This window comes from Diachasma alloeum, unplaced genomic scaffold, assembly GCF_001412515.2.
Source record: "Diachasma alloeum isolate Michigan unplaced genomic scaffold, Dall2.0 Dall_scaffold_00754, whole genome shotgun sequence".
Taxonomy (NCBI): domain Eukaryota; kingdom Metazoa; phylum Arthropoda; class Insecta; order Hymenoptera; family Braconidae; genus Diachasma; species Diachasma alloeum.
The window spans coordinates 76,827-86,010 of record NW_021680884.1 but is presented as its reverse complement, the minus strand read 5'-3'; the positions used below and the strand labels follow the sequence as shown (position 1 = coordinate 86,010).

The window sequence follows — 9,184 nt, the reverse complement described above, 5'->3', positions numbered from 1 at the left end:
GTATTATTTTTTTCCATCCAATAATCGAGATACGCTACAGCGTATCGGCCAAGGAAAATTATTGGCTTCGATTGTCCAACACTTCAGGCCGAGTGCTGCCGGGTATTCATACACGGCGTAACTACCCCTCCGGATTATACCTATCAATAAAATAAAAACGAGACCTAACATCCTTGCTGCAAGTCAGAAAATGGAAGGTTTGATCGATATTAGGCAGTGATGGCAAAAACTCCGCGCACAGTGTTTTTTTTACAAAAATTCAACATTCAGTTCCTCTCAAAGCTCGCATTCATTTTCAGTTTGGGATCAACCAATATTTAATCAGTGTATAGCCGAGATTTAATCAGGATTTATTCAGGATTTAGCCAGAGTTTAAACTAGATTCTGTCAGAAGTTAGGACTATGAATCAATATGAATAAGTATTCAATAGACTAGTACCTGAGTTTAATAGAGATCTTATAGAAAGCTCATGACGGTATTGTGTAACTTGATAAGCAATAATATTGTTCCCACAATTTACAACATGATTAAGAAGGCATTGAAACATACCTTTCAAGCTCTGATTTAATTGCTGCTACTGATGATTCTTGCGATAATCATGAAAAAAATTATTTTCTCTTCCAAGTCGCATATACAATGTGCTATAACTCAACAACGAATTGTGCGACTCCAATGATATTCTGATAGAATCAAGGAGGTATTATTATCGATTTTTTAAACTGTGACTAATTTTATTTTGATGACGATTGTTTGAGTGATTGCAGAAAAACCGATTGTTGGAAAAATATCAATTGTTTCGAATCTGTATGAAAAATTACATTTTAAGGATATTATGGCGAGATCAGGGAAAAGTTGAAGAGAGTAGAGAATTGAATGAAAATTTTTCAACACATTATTCAAACCCTTTAAGAACCGTATTGCCGTATGCTAAATTTGAAGCACCCCATGTACACAATAACAATGAGTATAATATTGAATGTGGCATGGATAACTTTAGCAGTAGTATTAGGTGATGTCTGGCCTTTGTTTCAACTTTCGCCACCAGGTGGCACTGGCGTTGCTGTTCGTTTGATGGCGGGCGGCGAGTGGCGGGTAGAGGTGGCGCTGGTGTCGGGTGGCTGGCGAGTGGGGGTGATGGGTAGTAAAGGGATGGTGCGTGATAAACGGGTGGTTGGAGGTGAGCGGGGGGGGGAGGAGGTGGCGCTGGTGTCGGGTGGGTGGTGAGTGGGGGTGTTGGGGGTAAGAGGTGTGGTAGGTGGTAAGCGGGTGGTGGGTGGTGAGTTAGGTGGTAAGCGGGTGGAAAGNAATAATCGAGAAGAAGTATCAGGTGACTATGAACGTGGAGGGAGTAGCGTCTGGCGGGCCTTAGGTAAATGCAGCTGCAATTAAGAGAACTTGTCCGGAATGGTCTGGTGTTAGGAATGCGTTAATAATAGACAATGAAACACTTGTACAAATTTTCCATTTTCTACAGAGTTTTATTCAACATTTCGGTTACATTTTGTGTCAATGATGAGTTACCTAACGTTTCATTGAAAACATCTGGTATGCAATAATAATAATGAATGAAAAGAGCATCTGCCCATTCCATTCCTAATACATATGAAGGGCCTAGAATTGATGCGACTAGACATATCATTATAATTAGAATGTATACAACGGAGGGTGTTCCCTCATCTTCAGTATCGTCTTCGGTATTACGGATTTCAATATCTTTATTTTTGCGGTTGATCAGAAGGCGCGTAAGACAAGTCATTGCGATGGCGATGAATAAAATCCAATCAATACCTCCTACGGTGATCAGTAGTTTCGGCAGAAAGAAGGCGAGATGCTGATAAACCTAAGGCTTCGGCCGCCCTCGGTCTTCTTTTAAAAATTAATTTTACCTCTCTAGAGTTACAATACCCATTCTATCAATTTGATATACAAAAGTGTTAAAAAAATATTGAAAATACCATTACAAACAGGGGTTTTAGGTTCGACATTTTGAGTGTCGGCGTCGTCGAATTCGTCGTCAGTCTCGGGTTTTGAACACTGACACGTTGTATTGCCCTCCCACTTCTTATGAATTAAATGATTACGTATATTTAAAACCGTTTGTAAGGCGCAGTTATACGCCTGAACGTCCATCTTGTTTTCCATGGTATAGAGGTAACAGACAGTCATCATCATCATTTCTTCATTTTGCAGGCATGTATTGTTTTTAAAATCCGTCTCTGTAGCCAAACTTATGGACTCTCGTGCAGATAAGATCTGGAGATATACAGCCTCCTCACCACCAATAGTGAAAATACGGCGAGCATTTCTGCACAGCTCTCTAATATTATGTAAAGCGTCCTGCCCTTCTGTATCCCCATCATACCACTCGATTCCGTGATTGTTGTTTGTGAGTTTATTATTTGTCTCACGCCAGCAAGTAGAAAGGTCAAAGCACGGGTAAGGTGCATTCAAAATCCAGTGCGAAAGAAATGCTCACTCAGTATCAGCAACAGCAATTCTTTTTGCGAAGGATTTTCCATTTTTGCCACGAATAGGTATACACGGCCGATTCTGGATAATGTGCTGAGTCACGATCCAGAATCGGCAGGTCTCAAATTTTGCGTATGACGTCATCAGATATCAATTTTCTGAAATGTGCTGAGCTTTTTAGTGACATTACTTGACTACTATTCATTATGACTCAATGTTTTGTCTATTCTCCATCTTTTGGAAAAATGTGATGAACAAACATTTTTATCTGACTTCTCACAGTTTTTTGCTGATGTCAGGTCAACAAGCGTTTTTTATATTGACCCACACGAGAATAAAATTCATCTGCAGGTCTTTGCGTACTCAGTTAGTTTCTAAAAGTTCCAAGTGCATACAAGAACAATGAAGGTTATTCTTGATGTTCAAGAATTCAAGCAGCCTGATAACGAATTCGTTGTGAAAGAGTTGGCAATTATAAACGTATTTGAAAATGAAGAGAATTCCCTTCGCCTTTCCAGTTTCTGTTTTTATCCACCCCGCCCATGGAAGGCATTGCCCGAAAAATATAGGATAATGAACAGGTGGTATCATCATCATTTGCATGGTGCTCGATGCCGGGTCTAAGATCTGTGGAATAAGCGAGCGATGAGCGAGATGCAAATGGATTTGTACGGGAGCGTGAGAAGGTCTATAATCAAACACGTGCACATTGGTCACATTCAGTCTGTTCAATCTAAAGTAAAAAAATACACGTGTTATGTTCAATTAATTGAGAAGGTTGAGAATATTAGCGCGGGTCACAAATAACATTAACGCAGTTCACAGAATTGAGTAGCGCGGAGCAATAATACGTAGAACTCGAATACAATTGAAATATTAAGATACTCGCGGAACACAATGTACACAGTATGAAGGCCGATATGCAAATGAGGCAGATAAAAGGACCGCAAGGTGGCAAGTATCGATCATCGAAGGTCCAAACGTGCCCCAATTTAAATGGGGGCGTTGACCGGACCCCTGTCCATCAAGTGGCGCCTCAGGTGTCAGAGATGAGAGGCCACTGATCATTTGAGGCGATTGCGCAGGTCAGTTGTGCGAAGCCATGCAAGCATGCGAGATGAGCGAGTGTGCGTGTGTGTGAGGAATAAATATTCGGTGATAAACCGAACACATGGATTGACTTGGAGTATGGGCGACATACAATATAATCAACTTGGTTCCATCCTCTAAAAAATTTTCATCAATGTTGAGATGATTTTTGTGAAAGGATGGGAGAAGAAAGGTTGGATGTTGGACATGATTGATTCCCGAATCCCGGTAATCAATGTAGACATATATGCATTTCTCTTCTTCAATGATATTCGATCATGGAATTGTCTGTACAAGCATGATTCATCAATGAGTCGATATGGCTGTGCATTTTTGAATGTTCATAAAATTCGACGATAGCCTTAACCTCATTATTTCGAAGTACCATCCCTGTCGAAGTCATTGAAAATATTTTGCAAAAACATAAAGCCTAGCTACAATATATAGAGAGGATATCGAGCATCTCCCCAAAGATTTCCTTCTCAATTTTGCGAGCGATCAACTCGATCAGATTTGGGATGACTTGGCTCATACGCTGCAAAATGATGAAGATGTGATAATGTTTCGACGATGCAGAAAACATTTCAACGCGACTACTGGCGATCATCTCGATGGACCACCACTGTTTAAAAAGAATTGTGCTTTATGTCAGCTGGATACTATCAAATTGGATATCTGATATGTCTTTCATTTTCATCTAATAGAGATGGAAATTAGCAGTCTTGAGCTTGCATATTAACCATGTCTACCACAAACCACAAATGTCAGAAAATGATATTTAATCGAACGTATAAAATGTATTTTTCATTTAACTAATAAAGTAATAACTCTTAATTATTTGTATCTTAATTATGTCTTATCATGTGTGTCATTATCCTCGCGATGGTCCTAGAACTGAAATTTTATCTATAGGAGATAACGATGAGCATCACTGAATGTTGAGGCACGTGCGGCGAACACGTAAAAATACGTATGAATGGAGTGCTGCTCATCAAATTTTTTCTTCTTTCATTACTGAATGAATCTCATTTTTATACCACTACAATAGAATCGAGACATGGCCTACCACCCGCGTCAAAACTCAACAAAACCAAAACTTCTCAGGGTGCTGTATACTGCAGATTAAATATAGTACATTACATGTTCGAGCCTTGGAAAACAGATCGCCGTCCCCCACGTGCTTGCCATCCTCACCTTCAGCTCGGAAGGCAATCTTGCACGTGCGGGAGGGTGATATGTTTTCCATGGCGAGGTGTGTATATTAATTTTCAGGTCCCGTGACGCGAAAACTATTTTGCTTGAGGAGCAATACCATGGGATTCATGGTTTGTTTACGAAGCAGCTATCACTCCTCACAGATAAATTCATCTGAAAAGAAATTATAGCAACTTTATTTTTTGATCCATAAATATCTAAAGCAATGAGTAATCCTGAAACTCTGTTTTGTGCAAGCATTTCCTTTATGTTAATACTTGTGGTCCTATTGTTTGACTCCTCATCAGACAAATCATGGCTTATTTTACACGTGATGCTGATCCGAGAGATGACCACTGTCAACAAATTTTGATGGAGGAGCGGGGTTCAAAACTCGTATATATAAGCTCCTTCATAAGGAGATCCTCATATCACAAGTTGACGTGAGCACTGAATGCTCCTCATCACTACATCACGAGATCGAATCGAGTGGAAGGTGTGCCACTATCAGCTTAATTAGCTGTGAATTTTGGTGCAGTTGTGAATTTGCTGAGAATTCAACGGAGTTGTACGTGAAAATCTTTTTAAATTTTTCCTCATCATTATTTGCCAAGTTTTGATTCGCTCAATTTATCACTTTTTAGAAACTTGTTTCATACAACAAAATTCCCATTTCACACATACGAATAGATTTCTGGAAAACGCTCAACTTTCAACGTTGACAACGTTCAATATCCCAATTCTATCAGTTTTTTAAATATTTTTCCATTTTTTATTTCAGGTATTATAAGGGCATGTTGAAGTCATTCAGGAACACAGCAGCACATCATAATATTATTGAGCTGTATTGGTTGTCGTGAAGCTGCACTCATAACTATAAAATCGTGAGTAACAATAATTCCATTCTTTATCCCTATATTGGATAATTCATATTCCATCCATACATTTATTTTTATTCAATCAGCATGATCATTTTTTTCCCGAATCATTCCGTCCATCATTAACTGACTGAAAAATTCACATTTCCATTCGAAATTCAATTTTATTTCATATGCATCATCATAAATTTTTTTTCCACATGTTCCAGATTTTGCTGATAAACATGAATGACTTCTATGTTACTCACGTTCCACCGCAGTGGTCTAATAATGTTCCATAGAAGGACATCGCCGTGTTGCTGGATATAATGGTTCGGAATTATATTCCTGCACAATACACATATGCCATGCTAGCTGGTTATACAGTCAAAATGACTCGATGCCAATACAACAAGTACTGGCTTCTTGATGAAAATGAACCGTTTGTGGATCTGTGCAATTATCTTACACCACCATCATCTCCACAACAACCAACGACTTTCAATCAGCGAGGCAATTTTGCTGGTTTGGCTGTTAACAGGGATTTAACTGTTCATTAAGTCACCGTTCCAGCTGGGTGGTTAACTCATATGCCAGCTTCACAGCTTGCCGACTTGCTCGGGGCAATTCTTCCAACCTACCACCCAGGAGTGATAGTTGAAGCTACTCTCGGTAATATTACAACAAGATTGGATAAATGTACTCATGGACATTTCCCTTTAGTTGAGAAAGGATACCCATTGGTCTGTGGTAACAGTTATCGTGTTTTACCTACAGAGGAGGTTCAGTCATTTAGCGATGATGTATCGGTAGCATCTCAACCATCATCATATCGAGAGGATGAACTACCAGCAGCTACTCAAAGTGTGGTGATCAATACCCACCAAACGCTCGAACCCATAGATGTTGGTTCAGTTGATCTATTTTCTCCAAAATCTCCACCGATTGAGGAGCAAAGGTCTCCCAACATCAATGTCATTTCCTCAGTATCTCCACCCCTTGAGAATCAAGGCTCTCTAATCATCGATAACGGTTCTCCACAGTCTCCACCGATTGAGGATCAAGGCCCCATACTTATTGATCTGAATGATTCGAAATATTGAGAATATCAAAAATAATCAGTCGAAACTTATTTTTATATGTATTTATCATAAAAATATGGTATTATTCTTGAAACATGAGAATATTAAAAAATACGGTATGGCGATTTGTACATGACGTGAAAATAACGAGCCTTTAACGTGTCCCTTACGTACACGTAAAAGACACGTGGAAAAAATATATATGTTGACGGCAAGTTAAAGGTACTTATTCCCTAAAAAACTCCCTAGAAGAGACGCTACTTAATAAAGTTGATTGAATTTTCCATGTGCCTTTTGTGTGTCATTAAAGGACTTTAATTCTAATGTGATTTTACCGTGTACTGAACGTGCATTTTGTTTTCAACGACTTTAATTTCGACGTGACTTTAACGTAGACGGGAGGGACGAGGACTATTCATGTACACAACGTTGATACCAATGTAAGTGATGAGTTATTTTCTGTGGATTTGACGTGTATCTTAGAGTGCCTCTAACGTACATTTAACGTGTACGTTAGAGGCATATGGACGAATTTGGGTATCTAATGTTCACACTTTAGCGTGGATTTGACGTGCACCTTGAAGTGTCTCTAACGTGCACTTAACGTGTACCTTAAAGTTTCACTAAGGTGCACGTAACGTGTGTGTTAGAGGCATATGGACGATTTGGGTAACTAATGTTCACACTTGAGCGTGGAGTTGAGGTGTACCTTGTAGTGTCTCTAACGTGCACTTAACGTGTACCTTAAAGTTTCACTAACGTGCACCTAACGTGTGCGTTAGAGGCATATGGACGATTTGGGTACTTAACGTTCACATTTTAGCGTGGATTTGAGGTGTACCTTGAAGTGTTTTTAACGGGAACTTAACGTGTACCTCAATGTGTCACTAACGTGCACGGAACGTGTGCGTTAGAGGCATATGGACGATTTGAATACCTAACGTTCACACATTAGCGTGGATTTGACGTGTACCTTGAAGTGTCTGTAACGTGCACTTAACGTGTACCTTAATGTTTCATTAACGTGCACGTAACATGTGCGATGAGGGTATATAGACGATTTGGGTACCTAACGTTCACACATTAGCGTGGATTTGACGTGTACCTTGAAGTGTCTGTAACGTGCACTTAACGTGTACCTTAATGTTTCATTAACGTGCACGTAACATGTGCGATGAGGGTATATAGACGATTTGGGTACCTAACGTTCACACTTTAGCGTGTACTTAACGTATGCCTTGAAGTGTCTCTAACGTGCATTCAACGTGTACCTAACGTTCAGGGGTCTGGACAATTGTAATGTTAAATTACCGTTACTCTATTAATCAGTCACTCAAGTAATTGAATGTGAAATTTTGCTATTAATTGGAAAATTAATAACTCAACGCACTTATGACAAATTACATGAGTAATCAATAACTGAATCGCTCTGAATATCCATTACATTGTCATTGAGTAATCTTCATTAAAAATTCCCCATTATTTCAGTAATTATAAATGAAAATATAGAATCGACCATTATTTTTTTGATCGGTATTTTTATATTCAGCCATTTCACATTACTTGCTTGGCAGTTCACATGAAATATGAATTTTTCACTTCCTTGGATAATCGGTAATTGAGTTTTAATAATACAAATTGACTTGAGAAATGAGTAATGATTATCGGACAATTTTCGGTTACTGATTTAATCATCAATACAAATTCGAAGTTATCCAATTAAGTCGTTAATCAGTGTTACTGATTTTTCTTCAATTGTTGATTGTTCAACGATTAATCAAAATGTTGAATTATTCAATTTCTTAAGTAATCATCAATGAAACCTATCAATTATGTAATTACACAGGTAATAACAAATTATAAGTGTTGATTGCCAAGTTACTAAATTCCTGGAAATCGAAACCGGAAATTGGCAAGGAGGGGAGATTTTGCAAAGCGGGGCAGAGGGGGGGAATGTGCATTGACAATTCACAGCCAAAGGAGTTGAATCGGTGAGTTTTTTACAAATATCTCGGAAACCAAGGGAGATAGCGAATTTTTACTAAAAATTTGGGGGGCAGGGAAGGGGTTGTGGTTGAGAATCCACAATCAAAAAAATTGAATCAGTGATTTTTTCAAAGATAATTCCAAAACTAAGGAAAATAGCGAATTTTTACTGAAAATTTGGAGGGGGGTAGAGAGAGTTGCGTGTTGGGAATCCACAACCAAAAAAAAATAGTCGGCGAGTTTTTCGAAACTATCTCCCAAATTGAGGGAGATAGCGAATTTTTATTTAAAATGCGAGGTGAAGGGGAGTTTTGAATGCACAATGAAAGGATTGAGTCGATGGGTTTCTCAAAAATATCTCCTGGAGATTGTGCATTCACAACCCCCCTGCCGCCCACCTCCCCCCCAAATTTTCATTAAAAATTCGTATCTCCCTTAGTTTAGGAGATATTTCTGAAAAACTCACCGACTCAATCTTTTCATTGTGCATTTACAACCCCCCCCCC

The 9,184-nt window shown here is 38.8% G+C and overlaps 1 pseudogene; it reads right to left on the bottom strand.

Moving 5' to 3' along the window:
* Window positions 1–1,883: 1,883 nt before the first annotated feature.
* Window positions 1,884–2,614, bottom strand: LOC107044524 (annotated as a pseudogene).
* Window positions 2,615–9,184: the final 6,570 nt, after the last annotated feature.